The sequence below is a fragment of the Callospermophilus lateralis genome, unplaced genomic scaffold (assembly GCF_048772815.1).
Source record: "Callospermophilus lateralis isolate mCalLat2 unplaced genomic scaffold, mCalLat2.hap1 Scaffold_578, whole genome shotgun sequence".
Taxonomy (NCBI): domain Eukaryota; kingdom Metazoa; phylum Chordata; class Mammalia; order Rodentia; family Sciuridae; genus Callospermophilus; species Callospermophilus lateralis.
Genome location: NW_027514514.1, coordinates 826064 through 850758, shown reverse-complemented (window position 1 = coordinate 850758; position 24695 = coordinate 826064). Strand labels below are relative to the sequence as shown.

The 24695-nt window shown below is 36.0% G+C and overlaps 1 pseudogene; it reads left to right on the top strand.

The window, feature by feature from the left end:
- Positions 1–24695, top strand: part of LOC143387957 (abnormal spindle-like microcephaly-associated protein) — a 69866-nt pseudogene that overhangs the window by 43271 nt on the left and 1900 nt on the right.

The window sequence follows — 24695 nt, the reverse complement described above, 5'->3', positions numbered from 1 at the left end:
TAAAGGTATTACTCTGCAGGATTAAATACATACATCCACATATACACACATCCAGTGTGGACTGGATGAGTGTCTACGAAGTAGAGTAGAAATGCTCTAAATTAGAAATTAGGCTGGGAATGGTGCTGCATGCCTAATCCCAATAGCTCAGGAAGGAGTCAGAAGGATTGCAGGTTCTAAGCCAGCCTCAGCAGCTTAGACTATAAGCAACCTAGTGAGACACTGTCTCAAAATAAATATTAAAAAAAAAAGCTGGGGATTTGGCTCAGTGGTTAAGCACTACCCTTGGTCTCAATCCATGGCACCAAAAAAGGAAAAAAAAAACACAAAGTTTGAAATTAGGCCTCTAAATTAAAATTCATGTATATGAAGAGTCTTGATGAGGAAAATATTTAATTTATGAATATAACTATAGATATGAATGCTATTTTGTTGTTTTATTTCTATTACTTTTATAATATGAATAATAATATGAATAATAGTATTATTGAGAACTTGTCAGTATTTTTGTACATTATTTAATTTAATCCTTATAATAATCCTGTAAAGTAACTCATATATTTCCCATTTTATAGAAAAGGAATGATAATGCTTACAGAAGTTGCATACAATCAGTGGTATTAAGATGAGACATTTACCTTCCTTGCCCACCCTCACAACCATGACTGTAGTGTACCCAATATATTGAGGAATAGTGGTTAAGAACATAGACCCAAACTACTGAATTTGAATCCCAGTTCTGCAAGCTGTTATAGATTATTTGGCCTCTCTTTGCTTTACTTTCTTCCACAGTAAAATGGGTATAGAAAAAAATAATACTCATCTCAAAATGTTACTGTGAAGATTAAATGAGTTAATATACTTAAAAGTTCTTGATACATAAACATACCATGCAAGTGTTAGCTATTAATGGTTTCTTATTTTTATGTTAGAATGATTATTTTTTGAAAACATGCAAATTTCAGTATGAATGTAATAGTATCATTAAATAAAGCATGAAAAATGAATCCTAGAATGTAATAGTATCATTAAATAAAGCATGCAAAACTAATCCTAGATTTTTAGTATCAAATTTGTTTTATTCTAAAGTGCATCTTCCTCTCAAGAAGGATGTAAAATAGTATAATTAGATCTTGCCTTACTCATTATCTTACTCTATGACTAACTGTAACAGATAAGTTCTCTTTCATGAGAGAGTCTTGCTAAAACGGTCTTCTCTTTAGAAGCTTGCTTTTATTTACTTCAAGATATTCTTTTTTAGATATTTTAGCTTTAATTTGTTTTATGTGGAACTTTTGAAGTGGTTAGGAAAGTAAAAGATTAATATGCATATAAGATTCAAATATGATAGGAGTAACAAATATCTCATGAAGTCCTTTGTACCTGTGGCAGATACTTCAAAGATTTGGCTCTAAGCTGTCTTTACGGTTGGGCAGTTTTAAAGGTGTATGCTTATTACAACTTTTAATTTCATTCTGTTCTCTTCAAGTATGAGAAAACTACTTCAGCAGTTTATGATGTAGAAAACTGTATACACACATTGTTGGAGCTTTTGCAGATGTACCGAGAAAAGCCTGGTGACAAAGTTTCAGACAAGGGTGGAAGCATTTACAGAAAAAATTGTTGTTTGTTGGCTGTTTTGTTGAAGACAACAAACAGAGCCTCTGTAAGTATTGATCAGTTACTTTTCTTTGAGCTTATTTTTTATGTTCTTTTATGTATAGATTTTATGTTTTTCCTTTAGTAACCATTACACTAAATATGATTTTGCATGTGATCAAACTTGGTTTTTTTTTTGTTGTTGTTGTTGTTTTTTTTTTTGCCTAGTATCGGTGTGTGTGTGTGTGTGTGTGTGTATTCATTGTTTCATTTTGATATTAAAGAAACTGAATTCTGAAAATAGAATTTATTTCAGTCATGTAAATAAGAATTTCCTACTTACTAGAGAGTATAACAAATTACCTTAGCATGGTAGGAAATAAGATACATATAATTCTCTATCCACCTATCATAACCATAAATATGTCTCAAGCTTTTCTGTGCCGAGACATCTGAGTTATTCTCTCCAGGTATCACAATCAACATAAGAGTAACCAGAGCCCTGCCTTTATCCTGATAATTGTGGACACCACTGAAGCATTTTAAGCAAGAGAATAATATTTTCGTATTTAAGTTTTAGCATCACCCTGGCTACTGACTGAAGAATGAATTTGGGAGAGCATGTATAGATATGGGGAGACCATTAAAGGAGGCAAATGTAGATATGTAGTGGCTAGACAAGAGATTGTGCTTCACCTAGGGTTGTGTCAATGAGAGGTAAGTGGATGATTCTAGAAAGTTGGAAGAGGTAAAATTCATAGGACTTAGTATCTAGATATGACAGGTTATATTGAGTACAGTTCCTTTTTGCCTTCAGTATCGAATTAAATTTACAATTTTTGAATATTTCTCCTCTTTATAATTGTCTTACATATTATTTCACAATTTAAAATAATTTGCCTGCTATACTTAGAGAGCCATGCTCTTGATTGTTAAAAGCTTGAAAGCCTACTGCATAGTATTCAAATGATTGATTTTGTTATTCTAGGAGAGATTGAATTTTTATTAGGTTTTAGTAAATGTACACTTTCTTTTTTAGGATGTACGAAGTAGTTCCAAAGTTGTGGACCGCATTTATAGCATCTACAAACTTACAGCTCGTAAACATAAAATAAATGCTGAAAGAATACTTAATAATCAAAAGAAGAATTCTTCCATAGGTATTCCCATTATTCCAGAAACACCAATAAGGACCAGAATAGTTTCAAGGTAAGCAGTTAATTGTATTCTATAATTTCATGTCACCATTCATTCATTTAAATATATATTTGTTAACACTATCATAAACAAGATATTGTTCTTAACCATAGAGAAAAAACATTTGAATAAGAATAGACTATTCCAAAAAAAAAGAAAGAAAAAGAATAGACTATTCAGTAAATCTAAAGGAATCAATTTCACTATAATGAAATAATATTGATGTAGCTTTGGGTATTTAGTAGCTATTCAACAAATTCCTTATGTTAAATAGTTCAGACCAAATGCTAAGAACCTTGTTATATCAGTTTTATTTTCCATGTCAATCTCTATTTTTATGTGGTGCTGAGGATTGAACCCGGGCCTCGTATGTGCTAAGCAAGCGCTCTACCACTGAGCCACAACCCCAGCCCAATCCAGGATGATTTTATACCAAGATCTTTTACTTAAGTATATCAGCAAAAAAAGAAAAAAAAACCTGTTTTCTTTTTTTCTAAATAATGTAACATCACAGATTCTGTGACTAGACATAGATATATCTTTCAGGGTCACCATTTAGCCTGTTATAGACCCATAAAGATAATTGTGGTTTACCTAGTTTATGTTACTTTTTTTTTAAGGTGTGTTTGTTTATGTGGTTACTCCCCATGATCAGGGAGTACAAATCATATAGAGCTGCATCTTGAACTACAAAGTGCTTAAATTTGGTTGTGCAGCGTAAAGCTATGTGGTTCAGGAAGAATGACAATGAGCAAACAGATTAATGAGTGAAATAATAAAGATAGTGACAACTACTAAGATAAAGAGAATGGCCGAGAAAGCATCATGTGATTTTTAAGTCCTGGAGGGTGAGTTGAGGAGAGGATAGCACAGAGTGGGCAGGAGTGTTGCATCATGGCATGGCTTTTGTTTTGAATAAGCTTGAGAAACCTACAGCATAAATAAGAGGAAAATATAAATAAGCCATTGGAAAATCATGCCTATGGTTGAACAGAAGAACAATTTTTTAGATAAAAATTGGAGTACTGTTGGTTTGAGGATGTAGATAGCACTTAAGGCCAAAAGATGAATGAATGTGATCATGGATTGAAATTTCACTCCTTTCTATCACTCCTTTCCATCGTATGGATACATACCACATTTTGACCACTAACCAATGGTGAGGCATTTAGATTTTTAACAAGAAAGAATAAGAAGATGGAAGTGTACATAGTAGGGATCTGTGTGAGAAGATACATGAAACTCTCCCCTGATTTATACCGTTTTCTCAATGTGGTGTGATATTTTAAACTCAACAACTCAGAAGTAGCTTAGAGGGTATGGAAGGGATATTTGAAAAGAGGAAAGAAATAAAATAGTCATCTGGGAGAGCAGAAGCATACTAGGCAATTCAAATGCCCATTTGACATAAAATAAAAATGTATAGTTTCTTTAGCAATATCTGTATATGAATGGAGAAAGAAGATATTTCTATTTAATTTGGAACCCAAATAGAATTTTCTAGACAAGTTTGATAAGAGAAAGAAACAGAATGTAATAATATTGAGATAACTAAACTAGTTAGGGAGGAAAGTGAGAATAACATTCTAATGAACAATAGGTATGTGTTGAGGTCAAGTGAACTAGAGATCTCAGCAGGGTGGAGGAATTGGTTCAGTGACTGTATTAAAGCAGATAACATGGATAAATCAGAAGTGGTGATAAAGTCTAGAATGTAAACCATGTGAGAAAGGATTGGTTAAGAAAGAATGGAAGGAAAGGGTTACAAAAACTGAGAATGCTGTTGGTTTTTTAGCCATATGGATGTTGATATTAATGAGAATGGTAGCAGGAGTTGGGGGAAGTCCAAGAGCAGGTTAGTAATTAGGAGATGGTCAATGAGCAAAAGATGGTAGCAAAATAAGTAGTATAAGCTCCAAAGAAGCCAGTATCATAAGGAAATATTCTAGAACTGATAATTGGCAATAATATGAAGTTCTTCCACCTCTTTGAAAAGGTTGTAAGAGAAATGATGTGTCATGAATTAGTTAACACATAAAGATAAAAATTAACTCTTTTAAGAAATTAACTCTTTTAAGAAATATACTGTTTTAATGCCATATTTTTATTTTTATTTCTTAAAACAGACTTAAACAGGATTGGGTTTTAAGAAGAGATAGTATAGAAGAAATCACCAATTCTCTGCAAGCTATTCAAATGGTGATGGATACACTTGGCATTCCTTATCAGTAAATATAAACATTTTCAGTGTGTACAGTATAAAGAAATATTAAAGCTAATTATGAATATGTAAAGTGCTTTTTGCTTTCTATGTACAACTTCTAAAATCTGACTTTGTATTAAAAAATATGTATATTACAAATAACTAAGCTGTTTATTAAATTCTTCATTGTTTTTTATTTAATATAGCTGTATGCATATAACAAATAAATATGTCATAAGATGATTATAATACTGTTACTCATGTCTATTAAAGTGTTATATAAGTTTGAATTTAGTCATATTCCTAAAAGGAAAGGAATCAATTATTACCTGTTTTATTGATAAGCAAAAGCATTTTACTAAAACACATGTTGAAAGTCAAAGATTCTGTCTATTCACTTAGAAAATGAGAAGAGCATAAAATATTCCCACACATGTGTATGGATAATGTACTAATTTGTATCCTTCACTGGCTAAAGCATCCAGAGAGTTAAATGAGCTTCTCTAGGGAAATTATAAGAATATAACCAGTAAGTGTATATATACTAAAACCCCTTAACTTTGAACTGATTTTAATTTGTATTATAATTTATTGTGGGAAGAGAATAGTATTGCTTTAAAAGAAACTTGTTGTTCATTTACATACCACAAATTGGAAAGTTATTTAGTTTGAAAGTTACTTATTTTGTAAACTTTAGGCTATTGACATCTGTATCTATGTGGCTCCAGGGCCACAGAAGTCTGATAGGACCTCAAAGTTTTCCATGCATGGACACTATAAAAATGTTATCTGTTTGAAATAGTAAGTAAATCCTAACTAGCCTAAAATTGTCTGCCTATGTTATAGTTTGCATCTCAGGTGTCCAAAAGCTCTTGTGTTGATGCTGTAATGTTCAGAGGTGAAATGATTAGACTATGAGAGCTAATCAGTACATCCTAGTTTGAATGGACTCACTCATTGGTAACTGTGGGCAGTTGAGGCAGGCCTGAAGGAAGTGAGTCACTGGGAATGTGCCCTGGAAGGGTTCATCTTCCCTGAAACCCCTTCTCTGTCTCTGCTTTCTGGATGCCATGAATGGAGCAGTGCTTCTCTACCACACCATTCTGCCATGATCTTTGCCCTCACCTTGGGCCCAGAGCAATGGAATTGGCTGTTTTTAGACTAAGACCTCTGAAACCATGAGAGCCAAATAAACCTTTCCTCTTCTAAGTTGTTCTTGTTGGATATTTTGGTCACAGTGATCCAAAGCTAACACAACTTATAATTTGGTTAAGATAGATCTAAACATATTGATGTGTTCAAAAGTATATTCAAATATGATGGAGATTTTTGTTTCCCACTCTTTATTTTTCCTCAATGAAGTGTCAGTACTAAGTGTTTTTCAAACCTTGTAATTTTTATTGACTTTCTCATTGTTTTGTTTTCCTTCATTCAACAGAGCTTTACTATAAATAATCTATTTTCTTTGGTAAATTATATATACTTTTAGGATTTAATTGGCCAGCATATAAACGTTAATGGTGCTAATTTCTTATAAATATAACTATAACCAACTAGTAATTGCACAATAAATATTATGCATGCAAGAAAATGACTTCCTGATGTTTAAATAGTTTTTTTTTCCTTGTTGAATATTACACAAAACCAAAAATCTTTTGAAGGACATTTAACAGTATTACTGAGCCAGGGAGCGGTAAGCAGTAAGGTTAGTCCTACCAGGACTTCCCCTTTGCCCATTCCCAGGGAGAGGTGTTAGATTTAACAAGTAAGGAATTATAGAGCTGTTCCTGCACAACCCTGTTTTACTATGTGGGGTAAAGTTGCAGCCTACTCTGCAATTTCCTTTATGGTTTATACACTGTCAAACTTAATGATAAGGATATTGTGTCTTGTGCATTACACAGAAGTACAATTCCTATCTTAGAACAGCTAGATAGGGTGAGATTTAAAAAAATGATTGTTGGTTCCATACTTTAGGTATTGTGAATTGAACTGCTATAAACATTGATGTGGCTATATCTCTGAATTATGCTGATTTTCAGTTCTTTGGGTATAAACGAAGGAGTGTAACAGCTGGGTCAAATGGTAGTTCCATTCCAAGTTTTCTGAGGAATCTCCACACTGCTTTCCAAAGTGGTTACACCAATTTTCAGTCCCACCAGCAATGTATGAGTGTACCTTTTCCCCCACATCTTTAATAACACACTTATTATTGCTTTTATTCTTGATAATTGTCATTTGACTAGAATGAGATGAAATGTTAGAGTAGTTTTGATTTGCATTTCTCCAATTGCTAGATATGCTGAACATTTTTTCATATATTTGTTGATCGATTGTATTTCTTCTGTTAAGTGCCTGTTCTGTTTCTTTGCCCATTTATTGATTGGGTTATTTGTTTCTTGAGTTCTTTATATATCAACAGATGAATGGATAAAGAAAATATGGTGTATATACACAATGGAACATTACTCAGCCTTAAAGAAGAATGAAATTATGGCATTTTCAGGTAAATGGATGGAGCTGGAGAATATCATGCTAAGCGAAGTAAGCCAAACCCCAAAAAACAAAGGCCGAATGTTTTCTCTGATAAGTGGATACTGATCCATAATGTGGTGGGTGTGGTAGGGAAGAATGGAGTAACTTTGGCTTGGGCAGAAGGCAGTGAGAGGAGGGGATAGAAAGGATAGTAGAATGAGTCAGACATTATTACCCTATGTCCATATATGATTATATAATCTGTATAATTACATCATATACAACCAAAAGAAAGGAGTTATATGCCATTTATGAATGCTGTGTCAAAATGCATTCTACTGTCATGTGTAACTAATTAGAACAAATTAAAAATAAATTGTAAGGTGAAAAAATATAAAAAGCAGTGTAGTTGGGGCTGGTGTTGTAGCTCAGTTGTAGAGCACTTGCCTAGCACATATGAGACACTGGATTCAATCCTCAGCACCACATAAAAATAAATAAAGTATACAATTTAATGTTTTAAAAGAAATACCCAATACTTTAAAAAAAAGCAGTGTAGTTGCATCACCACCCTGTAATTGCATTGCATTCCTCGTTTTCACTTACCAGTCCTACATGCCCTTCCAGTGGAGTCTCCTCATTCTATCTCATACTCAGGTGTGAACACTTCATTTAATTAACTTGGCCAGCTTCCCATTTTATCCATCTCTTTTATGTCCATTTCAATTTTCGGTAAGACTCATTTAAATAATGCAATATGTTTTTTGCATATTTATTTACATCAACAGCATCCTGAAGAGCACTTTTGCTATGGTCATGCATAGTTTTAAACACTCGAAATGACTAGTGCTATTTCATTTTGGTTTTAATTTCCATTTCCCTAACAATAATGATATTGAGTATTTTGGGGGGGGGGGTTTCATTTACATGTCTTTGGTGAAAGTGTCTATCAAGTCTTGTACATTGAAAAAATTGTTCTAAGTTGTGAGAGATCTTTAAATCTTTTTGAACACAAATCCTTTATAGGATATGAGAAGTACAGAAGTTTTTAGTTTTTATGAAATCCAATTTGTCTTTTTTCATTTACTGATTATGCTTTCGGTGATATAAAATCTCTGCTTAACCCAAAGACATAAAGATTTTCTATTACATTTGTACTGTTTAGTTCATTGATCCATTTCAAGTTAATTCATTTAAAAAGACTATTCTTTCTCCATTGAAATGCATTTTTTTTATGATCTGGCTTCTTTGGTTTGCAAAATGTTCTTTGGACCACATGGCTATTGTTCCACATACATATGAAAAAAAATATCCTGCTGTTGTGTAGAGTGTTTGACAAACCCATTTCAGGCAAATTAGGTGATAGTGCTATTTAACACTTCTGTCTACTTACTACCTGTCTTTTCTTTTACCAGTTATTGATAGAGGGTTGTAGTAATTGCAGATTTGTCTATGTCCCCTTGAATCAAAAACCAATTAACTGAATGTATTTTGGAGCTCTCTTATTCTATAATCTTCAAGGTTGTTATGTTGTCCTAATATGTCTACTAATCTAATTATGGAATGATCTAGTTTCTTAGTAACTTTTTTGTTGTAAAATTTTGCGTGATATTTATATAGCAACTCCAGTTCCTGCTCCCTTTTTCTCTCTGTCTCTGGCCACCACCACCCCCCATTTCTATGCTTAAAATGTTTTAATTGTGGTAAAACACATGTAACATTTTAACCATTTTTAAGTGTGTGCAGTTTATTGGTATGACATGCATTCACATTTTGGGTATTCTAATTCTGGTTTGCATAAGCATGTATATTAATTTCTGAGGGCTACTATTACAAATGATCACAAATTTATTGGCCTAAAACATCAGAAACTTATTCTGTTTGGGAGATCATTGGTTTGAAATGAAGATGTTGGCAGGGCTGCAGCCCTCAGGATCCAGGAGTGACTGTCCCTTGCCTCTTCAAACTTTGTTGACTCCTGGTATATTTCTGGGCTTCTGGCTACATCACTACAGTTTCTGTCTATAGTCTATTGCCTCTTTCTCTTTTCTTTATTTAATCTCCTTCTGCCATACTTTTCAAACATATGTCATTGAGTTTTGGGTACACAATGGTAATCCAAGGTATTTTCATCTCAAGATTCTCAACTTATATCTACAAAGACCCTTTCTCCAAATAAGATGACATTCAAAAGTTCTAGGATTTGAACATTGAAATCTCTTTTGGAGGTCCTCACCCAATCTACTTAATATAGTATACCCATCCACATTTTACTTTTAACCTATCTGTGTTTAAGAGGTGTCTTGCAGAAGATATATGATTTGGACTTTATTGTTTAATTTACTCTAACAATTGTCCATTTAGTTGGAGCATTTAGACTTATTATAGTTATTATGATTATTAGTATGGATGGTTTAATTCTTCTCCCTGTTCTTTGTATCCTATTTATCCCATCTGTTCCTTTTTTCTGTTTTTTTTTCCTCTTTTGGATTGATTGAATAGTTTTTGTGATCACAATTTATCTACTTTGTTGGCTATAAATATTTGTCATGTTATTCTGTTATTCTGTGGCTGCTTCAAGGTTTTTAGTAAACATCTTTAACTTAACACACTATCTCTAATAATATTATACAACTTTATATACATTATTAAAGATTTTCCAATTTAGGGCTGGGGCTATAGCTCAGTTGGTAGAGTGCTTGCCTTTCATGCACAAGGCCCTGGATTCAATCCCAAGCACCACACACACACAAAGAAAGATTTTCCAATTTATTAAATTTATTCCTCCCCTGCCTTTGGATTATTATCAATAGTTTACTTCTAGTGTATTAAATAAATTATCATTTCATCATTTTTACTTTAAATAATCATTAATTTTAAAGAGACTTAAATTTTAAAAATATATTTGTTTATATAGGTGCTATATTTGTTAATCTTCAGTCAATTAGTTAGTTGCATATTTCTATCTGGTGTCATTTTCCATCTGCCTAAAGGACTTTCTTTCAACATGATTCATAATGTAAACCAACTGATCAGGAATTCTTTCAAGTTATGCATGTCTAAAAGAACCTTTTCTTACTATTATTATTGTTATTATTTACTTTTTTGGCCTTCATTTTTGAAACATTTTAATTGATTATGCAGTTATAGATTGGGACTTTTTTTGTATTTTGTCTTGTTTTTATGAAACTTAGGATTTTATTTCTAAAACCACTTCTAATTTGTGTGTGTGTGTGTGTGTTTAAAGATCAAACTTTAGAATACTAAATTATCTCAGTAGTATGTCTAAAATATACCTCAAGATTGCTACTATTTTAAAGTTTTATTTTTGAAATCAAGAGTTTTAAGTGTAAAACAAGTAGTGCTTTTCCAAACTCACAATCTGGATATTGAGATTATGAATTAGCTGAGCGACTCCAGTCTTTACTCCAGTATTACATTAATAATAAATAAGCAAACAAAACTAGTCAGAAAATTTTTGAAAAGATGACTTGAAGTGTGAAAACTAGATTCACATTATCTATCATAGTGAGAGTAGTGAAAATATGATACTAAAAAATCTAAAATAAATGATGAAATAGTTAGAAAAATCTAAAAATAGACCTAAAATATGTACATGAATTTAGTAAATTACCATGATGGAAATTCAGAACAGTGCAAAAACAGTGAATTATTTGATAAATAATTGGAATAAATTGGCAATTCTGATGGGGAAAAACAGTTACTTCTCTGATAACTATCCACAAAAGTTTTATGTTTAGTAGATTCTGCCTGGCCTCCCAGGCCTTCCTTGAAACATCAGTGGAAACCTCCATGATTCACTGAATCCATCATCGTGCATTCCTGCAGAAATAGCACCACTTGAATGCCATGGTCTACTGCCATCTTGACCAGTTCCTGGGCCTCCTGGGACTACAGCTGCAGGAGTTCTGAGTGACTGGGCAGCTGAGCACAGTGAAACAACTGTGTGTGTAGGGTGCCCAGGAACTCTTCTCAAAAGAATTTTTCCTTTTACACACTTGAGCATATGATGTAATGTGATCTTGTCAATTCCTGCCATGCCTTCAAGTCATCAGGTCTTGTGCCAATACTTAGCATCTCTTTAGTAGCTATAATGTCTTTAATAAAACAACCACAACTTTCTTTTTTTATAATTTTTTTTTAGTTGTAGATGGACACAACACCTTTATTTTATTTATTTATTTTTATATGATTCTAAGTTACACCACTGTACTATAACTCCAGCCCACAACCACACTTTTCTTTCTTTCTTTTTTTGGAGGGGGTAGGTGGGTACAGGGGCTTAAACTTAGTGGCAGTCAACCAGTGATTCTCATCCTCAGCCCTTTTTTTGTATTTTGTTTAGAGACAGAAACTCACTGAGTTGCTTAGCACCTCGATTTTGCTGAGGCTAACTTTGAATCCATCCTCCTGCCTCAGTCTCCCTAGCCACTGGGATTACAGGCATGTGCCAACATGCTCCCGACACAACCACATCTTTCTTGACCCCAGTTTTGAAAGCATTTTTCTGGCCAAATTGCAAATTTTTACAATGTTTTTGATATAGTTTTGCTCTTAATTTTTAGAATAAACCAGCCTCAAAACTGCCAGAAATATCCATGCCATGGACTGAATGATGTCCTGCCTTGAAATTTCCTCCACCAGATTAATTGGTCTTTCACTTTTAAATTCAGCCTCACACAAAGTCTCAGGACATGAGTAAAATGTAGCCAAATTATTTCTCAGAATATAACACAAACAAGCTGACCAATTTCCAATTGAGTCCCCATTCCCCTCTGAAACTTTACATGATAATTTTCCTTAATTCAGAACTTTTATTAACATCTATATTCATACATATTTGGACAAATATATACTTGTGACTCTTCATGTATGCAGACATTCTCATATTTCAATCCTATTGGCGAGTATACATTTGTTTCTTCCTAAGGTAATGTGTTCAACTGTCCCCCTGTTGAAAATATCCCTTATCTTATCAATCATTTTGTACTTTGCCTGATCTTCTAACTTTTATATTGATATCTATTTTCCCATGTTCCTTGTTGTGGCTGACACTTCATGTGTGCTGATATTCACATTGACACTCTAATAGAAATTCTGTCACAAAAGGCCTTTTGTATCAATCCTAAACTCACTCTTCTTCCTAAACCTACACTGCAATCTTACCTACTATCTCTATTTCACTGGAAGTTCTCTTTTATATTCAGTAGACCAGGTAGAAGATATTATGCCATTGTATATTGATTTATAGGATTCATCTGTGCAGAACCTATTTCAAAACTATGTGTCCAAATCAAGGGCCCAATGCCCTTGTGTGCTTCATATCTTACCTAGTTTTCTGTTTTCACACTTACATTTCACCTTACATTCTTATAAATATCCCAGTTGCTCAATACCAGTATTCATCCAGCAGAATGACTCCTAACCCAAATCGATCATGTTAGGACAAAGTGGTTGCCAAGGAAGTAACCTCATTCACTTCCCTAAAGGAAGTGACCTCACCTCACATCCTTGGTGATGGAATTCTTTGAACTTGGGTTCCAGGTAGTGAGGCACACAGTGACAGTCCTAGTCCCAATGGGCTCACTTGTTTGGATGTACCAAGGCCAGAGTCATTCTTTCTGGGCACCTAGTGATGTGTGGATAGCCAAATGCCAGGAAAAGTCTGAAGAGGGGCCTTTCCTGAGAAAGAAGTTACAGGCTCATTGCTGGCTCCTGACAACTACACACAGACGGCCAAGGAGACCAGAGCTGAGACAGGACAGGTCACTGCTGGGGAATATAGTTTCACCCACCAGTCAGAGGACACTGTGGATAGATGAAGACCAACTCCAGAGGGGGTTTGTGTGTCTTAGTGGATGTGTGTTTAAATTTGTGGTTTTGTCTGATGTTCTGATATCATGCAGGAAAAAGGCCTTCTTGGGTTTGAAATGGATTGTTTACTAGTGAGTCCTTTTGCTAATGGTGAGTGTTTCTATGTCAGTGGATCCCACTGGATTTGTGGTTAAATACAGTAGAGAGAAGAATGCAGCAGTGTATGTGTCCTGTCTAGTGGAAAGCTTTCTAGCACTCCTCATGGCCAATTTATGAATGGACTGCTGCTTGCTTTGCAGATGGGCAACACCTACCATGTTCCTAAGTTCCTGTATTCTTCCTGAATTTGGCCACTCTCTGAAGGGGCTCAGGGTTTTGCGTTAAAGATGTGTACCACCTCCAAGCTCTGTGATATGGCCATGGATTGGATTGTTAAAGGGAATGCCAAGCATCTCAGAAAACTCAAAAATTAGTGCGACCAGTAAGGTTCTCTCTGGAGAATCCCTGCTAGCATAGATAGCAACCCAAGTAGCATGATCAGGAGCTGTCAGTGCCATAGTGTTCATCTTGTGGAAAAGTCTTTCCACAGGATTTTTTCTTACTGATGGTCTGTTCCCCTGAATGTCAGGAAGGTCTTTGCCTTAGGCGACCCCTTTTTGAAACCTCAAGAAAACAGTTTCAAATGGAAATGAAGAGGCCTCATCTGTGGCTTTTAGGTAAAGTGCTTTGTAAAAGATGTGCCTGAATTAGCCTCTTGGCCCTGGGTGAGGCTGTGGATTAGATTCTCAGCTCCCCAGGAAATTAAATAAAGATCCCATGTGTCCATCCAAAACTAAAAGCATAAAAAGAAGAGTAATTTTGGATGAAGTCTCTTGCCTTCCTCTGCTCAGGCTCCTGACCCCTATGAAGTAAGAATAGGGATCCTCTGTGTCAAATGAGTTGTTGCAAGCCCTGAAGTAACTAGCACACAGGTGGTTGGATTTTTTCATGAGTCCAGTACACATAAAGAATATCCCCCTTGCAGGCAGTAGGCCTCTAATTTGAGAAGCAGAGAAGTATTAACTATAGGCCTATTTTATCTATCCTGTATCTCAGGAAGTGTGTGCAGGCCACCATGATTTAGGCAAATGAGGGGCATGAGAGCTTACTTTGGACACCATCTTAGAGTGCTCCCCCTATGGAAACCCACAGCCAGAATGTTATGATGAGTGTCTATATGGAAGAAGATGAGGGCCATGTGGGAGTGTTATTGTTGGAATAGTGGACTTTGTGTGGTTGTTGGAAATGATGAATGGGTCTACTTTCACTTGAACTCCAGTGTAATGCCCAGTGGAGACTGTGTTGTGGAACTGACCTCAGAGAACTATTGCCATGAATTGTGTTGGGATATTAGGGGGCCAGGCATGAGAGGAACCTTTGGAAACTGAGATCTAGGCCCGGGTGGCTTTGTCCACAGCCCTGGGAATCTCAGGCAGGATTTTATATCATTTTCTTGTAAAAGCCTTTTCAGGTATAGTTGAGAGCAAAAACAAACATGAAACTCACATTTTAGACCCCAATGGACCTGGATTCCTGTGATCTTTGGCAACTCTTTGGAGGCCTTGTCTTCGAGAGATCTCCTGAGTTTATATTGAAAGGAGATTCCACACTACTTAAAGGCTCCTAAATGAATCAAAACCCACAGTGCCATCTTCTTCATTTTTGAAATATGGCCAGGCCAACACCATGAAATATTTGAGATTCCCATGACCAGAAATCACTGGAGAACCTAGAGATCTCTTGTTGCTCATCATGACTGAAGCAGACAGTGCCTTTTTTGACTGACTGGAGTTCATGACAATGGTGAAGAACAGAGATGCCAGTGATTTGGAGCCCTCTGGGAACTGGGCCTGTGGCAGTGGAGTGCACGTGTGTGTTCCAAAATCTTGTGGTTCAGCCATTTGCTTTTAAATGACAAGTGACTGACATGATGCAGGAAGCAGATCCTAAAATATAAAGGCATCTTGTTGCAGGAAGAGGTTTTGGAATGATGCTTAGAATCAGATTGCTACGCTCAAGTGGAAAGATATATGGGATAGCATCCCAGTTAGTGTTTTCTCTTGCAGACCCTGACTCACCCCACATGACAGAACTCCCCCATCACTGTGTCCCAGTTGACCTTCTTTTATTTTATCAAGGAAACAATAATTTCCCAGGGAATCTGCAAGAAACACCATGAAAACTGGGGGATGACCCAATGTCTTCAAAATCCACACAGGAAGACATTCATACCCCAGTTGCCACAGTTACTTACAAAAGGAGGATTCAGCCCTCCTGCCTCATGTTTGTATTGGAAAATATGAAACCATATCCTCCTGTTCACAAAGACGTAGACCAAGCTTTGATGGTCTCACTACAATTAAGCTAACGCTCCTGACACCAACCTATATTTCAAGTGCCCAAAGCTCAGAGGCAGGTTGTCAAGAAGTCATTAGGCCAGCACAGCTCCATGTTTGTGGAATGTTTACCGTGTCCCCTACATTTGGGATTTCCTCTGCCACCCCCAAGGTTGTGAGATCCTAAGAATTTTCCATTCCAGATATGTATTCACAGATTTTCTTCCTCTCCTCCTCTCATTGTTTCTTACTTGGGGTGATAGTCATGTCAAGGAATAATTCTGATTGAGAGCGGGAAGATTTTTGTGTAGCACATGTTGGCATACTTTTTAGACTCATTTTCCATTTTTCTGTTTGAAATATTGAATCTCTGATACTAATCCATACCCTATTAGACTCTGACTACTTATCCTAAATTGGATAAAAATAATCCTAAAAGAATAGAAGTATCGGCAGTTCATTGGAGGCATGGTGTATATTTGGACTTGCCTTTTGCTTTGTCAAGGATATGTATTATAAAACCAGTCACATTTTCCTTGTAATACTTCTCAATGAATTTTCAATGTTAACAAATATGTAACTTCCTGACTGCCTGTCTCTGTCGCCTGGGTCACATTATATATTTTTATATACATAAAATATATATATTTTATGTATAAAATATATATTTTATACATATATAAAAATCCTACTTGCTATCACAGGTACATTCTTGAGAATACTCTGACTTTGGCAAATAAAAATTCTGTGAAGAAATCACTCCCCCAAAACACTGATTGTACTGAAAATTTAAAATATGGTGAGCTTCATACTTCAACAAGTTTATATATAAAACCATGCATGTGTCTACTTTATCTTAAAATAGATTCTCAGATTCTTGCTCATGGCTTCCCCAGTAGTGCTGTGAATACACTAAGAGACTGTGTTCTGGCATGATTGCTGACTTCCCTTTCTATCTTGGATAATATTTTCTCAGCCATGGTTTTAACTATTCCTGAAGTCTTATGTGATATCCCAGCAGTGCAGTCCTCTAGGGTTCCTTTTGTGGCAGTATGGTTTGCTTGTGAGATGTGCCCAAAAGCTGGTGAGTGAGACCATGCAAGGTATAGAGGTGAAATAATTGGGTTATGAGAACTTAACCCAAACTGTGTATTTTTCCCTGATGGTGTTTAATGGGATGGTAACTGCAGGCAGGTAGAATAATGGCTTGAGGAGGTTGATCAATGATGCATGTATTTGGGGTATGTATTTTTGATCTGGTGAGTGAGTCTCTCTCTCTCTCTTGTTTCTTGGTGCCATGTCCTGAGCTGCCTTCCTCTACCACAGTCTCAGGCCATGATATTCTTTCTCACTTGGGGCCCTGAGTAGTGGAGCCAGCTGTCTATGGACTGAAATCTCACCATGAGCCCCCAAATAAACTCTTCTTTCTAAAATTGTTCTTGTTGGGTCTTTTGGTCACAGAAGTAACAAAGCTGAGTAAACCAAGGGGCCCCTGGATTCCTGGCATTCTTGGGGACAATAAGCAGCATACTCTTAGTAATCTCACTGACTTCTTTTGAGTTACTTTAAATACATGATTACATATGGCCCTTAGGATAAAAGAATTTTTAGGACTAAAACAAGTTATTAGAAGAAAAACACATTCTTAAATGAACATTTCACTTTTTAAATCCTGAAATGAGAGAAGCGGGTTCAAATACTTTCTGTGATAGTCTGTAGTGACTACCAATGGCTTCTATAAGAACTGCCTGATATTATTCCAATAAATGAGAAAATCATGGAATTTGACTTAACTCCATCTCAGAAGTGAGTCTTGTCCAGGATGGCTGGAGCAGCAAGACCATGTCTCCCTGACTGAGCTGGGTCTGGATTCGAGGTATGAGCACAGGTCTTATGTTTGAGAGACCAAGCAGGAGACAATGTCAATTTACTGCTGCATCTTTTCTGACCTGATGGAAGGTAAGGAGGCCCTCACCCTACATGAACACTAGGAGACACCAATGGGAAATGTCCATTCCAAAACTCCCAACTACTTCAGGAAGAGCATGCACTGGAAGTCTTTGAGCATCTCACTCAGGGTTCCCACACATTCCATAGCAAAGACATGACCTTTTAAAAATGCCTGCTTCCTGGAGAATGGAGGGCCAATGACCTTCATGTTCTCAGGTAGTGTGGCCACACCAAGCCTCTGGGGAGCCCTTCCACCAGGTGGTCAATGCCTTCAGGAAATATTGATCATGCATATGAGACCATCAAAAGCAAAGACTTTTTAAAGTAAGCCAAGTTATAGGATTAGCTCTGTAACATTCTTGTAGTTAGCTGTCCAATGGTGCTCTCCACCTTCAAGATGAAAGCCACTTTCTGTCCTGTGACAGATGTTTTGATCCTAACCTCAATCCAAGTCAGTTTTTCTTACCACTGTATTTGGCTGCAGTTCTTCTGTGTAGTTAAGGTATGCATCATTTATTCAAAGCCTTGTAGTGTAGTTTTTGAATCTCTGACATCAACAGAGATATCTGAAGTCTTTTGGTCACAGAAGAAACAAAGATGAGTAAAACAAGTGGCCCCCAGACTTCTGTCATTCTTGGGGACAATGAGATAGAGAAAATTTAAAGTCTGAGGTCATTCTTGTTGCAAGGTTTAAAATTATATCTGTCATCTCAATTTGCTTAAAAGTATTTAAAGCTGGAAGTTTTTGTAACAAAAGCCTATGAAATTACTCTGAATTGAGGATTCAGTAATTTGAAAGTATAGTTCTAATACTGAAACTTAGTGCCACAGAGTACATGGATTTTATGCAGTGAGAATATATTGTGCTTCATGGAATTTTCCAAAGATAGAAATAACTACTGCTTATTTTTTGAAGAAAGGAAGGATTTTGAAAAGTTCATGCAATTACCAAACTAAGAAGTTCAATGCACACACTGGGTTATGCCCTCCTGTGCTACTGGGCTCTTAAAGAGGCACAGAACGATCCCAAGAAGTAAGAGGATGATGTGACAATTTCACATAAGCCTGCAACTTCCTGCCACTGCTGTCACCAGGGGGCCCAAATTCCCAACCCTAAGGCCAACTGGCTTACAGAGCCCAGCATGGGGCACATCTAAGTGTGTCATGGCTGCAATGCACTAGTTTGGATGGATCCCAAGCTTCCATGAGAGGAACTTCTAGAGGCCTCAAGGGCATCTGCATCATGGTCCTCCTTGATGACTGTCATTGGTTTGTGCTAAACCAGCAGGACCTGAGCTTCAGTCAGAGACTTCAAGTGTCTCATACAGTTTCTTCTCTGCATTTTCTTTTTACCCACATTAGTATAAATGCTATTTGCAAAAATGAGACTGGAGGGTGTTCCCCCCAGGGCTGCAAACACCCCAGCTACAGCATGTTGTTTCCCAGTCCCATGAGAGAGCTGGAGGTCTCTGTGAAGACTTTGGGCACTTCACTACTTCTGTGGTTGGGAGGGACACATAGAGGGCAGCCCATGCCTATGAGCTGGGGAAAGACAGAGGACAGGCCACCTGCCCACTGCACAGGAGTATCCCTCAGATGTGTCACAGGGGTATTCCTTTACTCTTCAACCCGGGTGACTCTGGATTCTCTGGTGTCATCCCCAAGGCCAGATACTCTTGCTCCTGTGGGTATTGAGGATGGAACCGAGAGCCTTGCACATACAAGGTGAGTACTCTACCACTGAACCACAAACCCAGCCCAATGTTTTGTTCTTTAATTGAAACTCACCCCTGTTATTTTTGTGAAACTGTGACAGTAATCTTCAGATAGAAAATTCTGGTTTTATTAGTGTATACTTGCATTTGGAAACATGATTAAATATGTTTTACCTCAGAATAAGGGTAAATAAAAAGATGGTATGATAATCTCCATATTAAAAAGGGAAAATGATTCATTCACCAATTGGATTTAAAACATTCTGGTGTATGACATGATTGATTGCATTTAAGAATAAATACAGCATTCCATTTAAAATAGAGATGATTATTCTTCAATAATAAAATAAAGGATCGTGTCCAACTACAACTAAAAGACAAATATTAAAAAAGAACAAAACATTGGAATATAAACTTGTTCTTGTTAGGGTTTGTAAACAAGTCAGGATGGTGCCTGGCATTTTGCAGAGGGAGTGGTTTGTGAAATAACGCCAGCGAGCCATTAAGTATGGAGATTCCTTATTGGTTGACTGTTGTATCTAGTTTATGTTAATTAAAATAAGCTGTGTGGAATATATATATATCCCTCCTGTCCTACAATATATATATCCCTCCTGTCCTACAATAAACAGCTCCACACTCCTACTGTATCATTGTACACAAGTTGTTTGTCACCCCCGGTTATTTTGCTGCAGCCTGACTGCAGCATGTTTTTAAATTATTTTGCAAATCAGTCCAAGACATAATAAAAAATTTTAAGAATACACGTAGCCAGACATGGTGGTGCACACCTGTAACCCTAGAGTCTCTGGAGGCTGAATCAGGAGGATCTTGAGTTCAAAGCCAGCCTCAGTAAAGTAGTGAGACCCTCAGCAACTTAATGAGACCCTATCCATAAATAAATATTTTAAAAAGTGCTGTGAATGTGGCTTAGTGTTCAAGTACCTTAGGTTCAGTTGCCTGGAGAGAGAGAGAGAGAGAGAGAGAGAGAGAGAGAGAGAGAGAGAGAGAGAGAGAGAATGTAAAAGGGACATATAATAATATATGTTAACTGCCTAGCAACAGATCCATTTGTGTCACAGCCATTTAACAAATGGTAGCTTAGATCCTGCAAGATCAGCTGGCTTGCCTTGGAATTCATGAATCTTCTGAATTAAGTTCTAATTGTTGGGTTTGCTATAACTTGTTTTATTCCCCTATTTTAGCAACAATACATTCAACTTTATCTAATAATTATAATATGTGTGTGTGTGTTTTGTTAAGTTATAAGCACCACTGAAGGCACTCAAAGCTTTTAAAATACAATGTAATTTGAATTTTTAAAGTAGCCTTATTGGATTATAACTTACATATCATAAAATTCACCTGGTATAAAAATTCAATGTAAAGTGTAAAATTCAATATATTTGGTAAGTTTTCAGAGTTGTGCAAATAATACCATACTAGTTTTAGAAAATTTCCACATCTCCCCAAAGATTTTCCAAATCCATGTACTCTCAGTTCCCATACTGCAGATTTTATTACGTATTAAGTTTTGCTTTTTATTCAAGAATGTTAGGTGTGAAGTGGAGAAGAGATGTAAGGGATCTAAGCACAGAGGCTTGAATCTCTCTCTTTTATTTCCTCCCTACTTTTATGTATCAAGTTTATATTTATTTAACACTCAGTTTGTACCATATTTCCAACTGCCCTCTGCCAGTTCAATGTCACTCATGAAAAGGGCTGTCATCTATAGTGTGCTAATGGAGTTAAGTAGTTTAGTGGTTAAAACACCTAAGATTTATTTTAGTCTACAGGACACATTTCTGAAATGTTTTTATGTATAATTTAAAATTTAAACACATGGAAGAGAAAAACATTTAACAAACACAAGTAATATCACCTTATTTTACATGGTGCCCAACTAATTAATAAGTACTTTAATGTCCTTGATTTAATTAATTTACTATTTTTTATGTCTACCTTACAAGAGGAAAATTTAGACAAAGCAATAGTTTGTTAACAGCAAAACTAGGATTCAAAACTAAGTATATAAAGTCACATATGGGAGAATACTGATAACTAACAGTGAAGGTAGTGAAGGTGTAGGTTGTAGAGATAGAGAACAGAGACAAATACACAGGTGCACAGAGATTCCATATGATCACAGAGATCACATGCTATAATCATATAAAGAAGCTTCCAGTTCTTCCTCACACTCAGGAATAACTTCTCAGCTCTTTGGTATCCTAACATATTTCCCTGAAGGATATTTGAAATATATTGTCTTAAGTTTGCTCAACTATAGGCATAATGGTATCATCCTTGAAAATAGTCTTGCAAGTGAAGCATGGAGGCTCATAGAGATATTTAACTGGGTCTAATTGTGATAGTAAATATGATAGTATATGTGACTCCATTTTGTTTTGTGACTCCATTCTGTAAAACAAACATTCCAAGTACATGAGTAATGACTAGGGCAAGATGTTCTTTTTCTTTTGCTACAGAAACATTTAATAACATGGACCTAATGGGGCATTGTTTCTGTAACTAGGGTAATGGGGCCCTGTTTCTGTAACTGGGGTGATTGGGTTAACTGTGATTGGTTAGGCTTCCCTCTACCTGACTGCATTCTCCCACTTCTGTAACCTGGCATGCTTGCATTGACTAGACCCCCATATGTCTCTTTTGCAGTTTTCAGGCTTATAAGGAGTGCCCTTGCAATTGTTCAGAACTGATCAGTAGAACATCTTTATGTTCTGGTCAGTCACTACCGGTGTGCTTCAATAAAGGTTTGATTCAATTATATGTGAGTGGTCTAGAAGTCAGTTTATGAAACCCGGGACAAAGCTTTAACTATAACACTGGCATGTATAAGAAACTTAGCAACTTCTGCCTTGTGGTGGTATCAGGCAGAATGCAGCTGTTTACTTGAACAAACAGGTATGGTCACTCTACCTCAGCAAATAAACTCAAAATGGAGAAGCTCACAGCAAACTACTGCTTTGCAGAATGGAGTAAGAAAGGTTTAGGCACAGACTGAGACAGGTGTTCCATACACCATGGAGTCATTAGGGCAGGCACAGACTGACAGCTGCTGTTCTACACTCCATGGAGTAACTCAGAGCAGTCACAGCATGAGAACTACTGTTGTGTACACCAAGGAGTCACTCAGGGTAGACACAGCCTAAGAACTGCTGTTGTGTGCACCATAGAATCACTCAGGGCAGGTGCAGCCTGAGGACTACTGTTCTACACACCATGGAATCACTAGAAAAGGCACAGCCTGAGAACTACTCTTTTACACATCATGGAGTCACTCAGTGCAGGCACAGCCTGAGAACTAATATTTTGTACACCATGGAGTCACCAAGGGCATACACAGCCTGAGAACTGCTGTTGTGTACACCATGGAGGCACCCAGGGCAGGTACAGCCTGAGCACTGCTTTTCTACACACTATGGAGTCACTAGGGCAGGCACAGTCTGAAAATTAATAATTTATTATTACCCAAATTAAGATGTGAATTACAACTCTGAATAGGGAACACTTGGAATTTAGTCTTTGAGTGACTCCTTTAAGCACATTTTGGTGGCCCTAATGGGGAGAATCATAGCCTCTGGAACAGGAGTCCACTATATTTTTCCTTTGCTAGCAAAGCAAAAACTTATTTTTCCTTTTTCTCAAAACCATGTTCTCATCATTGGATTGGAATCAGGGATCAGGACTGAGCTTTCAATAATAAAATGCCACTAGGCAACTGAACTCCAAAAGGGGGGATATGGCTGTTTATTTTCAGAAGTATCTTTGCTTTGTTAGTATAAAAAAGAATATTTTAACCTTATCACTAAAAGCTACCCCACTGAATTAATGTTTTAGTGCACTTTACTACCGAAGAATATACCTACCCTAGTTCTTCATTGGAAACTACATCAAGTGCCTGAACTAGAAAGAAAGTTCCCTTTAATTCTGGTGAAGTGCTCAGATATGCCCAAGAAATTATTGCTACATTAATATATATATATATTTAGTTGTAGATAATTTTATTCTATTTATTTTTTCTATGTGATGCTGAGGATCAAACCCAGTGCCTTAAAATTAATGTTTTACAATGCATATTTTTCTGTTTTACTACTCATTTGGGTGTGAACAATCTGTTAATCATACATAATTTTTGAGAAACCTATAGGATCACTTAATAAAACCCAAACAAACTCATTATGCAATACTAAACCTAACATTACCACCAGAATGGGAGCTATTTCCAATCCATGCCTGTATATTAATATGAGATTACATGTACACTTAAAACATAATTCATTTTTTTAAAAATTTGTAAGAAATACATTATGTATAAGTCCTGAGTTATATTCATGAATCAACTGGAGAAAAATTAGTAAACATATATATTTCCCTATCAAAACACCATAGTTATCAAAGTTTTTAAGAGGTATAGTGAAAGAAATGCATGTTATCTGATATTCATATTCATTTCATAACAGTAATGTGACTGACAGATAATTCAATATAAATCCTCAACTTATGTTAATACCAAAATTGAATTTGTAGGACATTTCAGTATACCTATGAACTCCTATGTGTTTCTTGAGTAAAACATTGAATATCCAATGCCAATGGTGACTGTAGATTTTGTGTCTTCTTCATCTTCTATATTCTGCCATTCTCCATTTAAAAATACTAATAATCATATAACATATGAGATACATTTCTATATCTCAGAACTTATATATTTTTACCAAATTTCATACATATTTTCCAATGTGCCTGCTTATGGATTCTCATTGGGGGCTGACATTATCATTCACTACATCACTCAAAACCTACTGTGAAAGATAATTCATTATTAAGCCTAAACTCTTTGTTCTCCCCAATAAACCTACATACTGTGCACATTTAAGTGGATGTTGACTAAGACATTCCATTATTAATGGTACACTTACTGTGTCATCATTTATTGACTTATAGGATACATCATTGCATTGCAGAATTTATATATATATATATATATATACACACACTCTCACATACACATACTATGTATCCAAATTCCCCACCTAATGTCCTTCTGTAATTCAAATCATACATGATGTTATGTTTTGGTCTAATTTTTTCACTGATACATTCTTATGTATATTCATGTTTCCCAATACTGGTATTTTTCCTCTAGAATGACTCCTCACCCAACTCAAAATTTCATGTTAACTCTAAGTTTTTTCTATTAACTCAATTGAATTTCACAGTATATATAGAGTTGATGTTGCACGATCTCTTGGCAAAACCCAAATAACCTTATTGTACAATACTAAACCTAATATTACCTCAAGACTTAGAGCTATTTTGAATCCG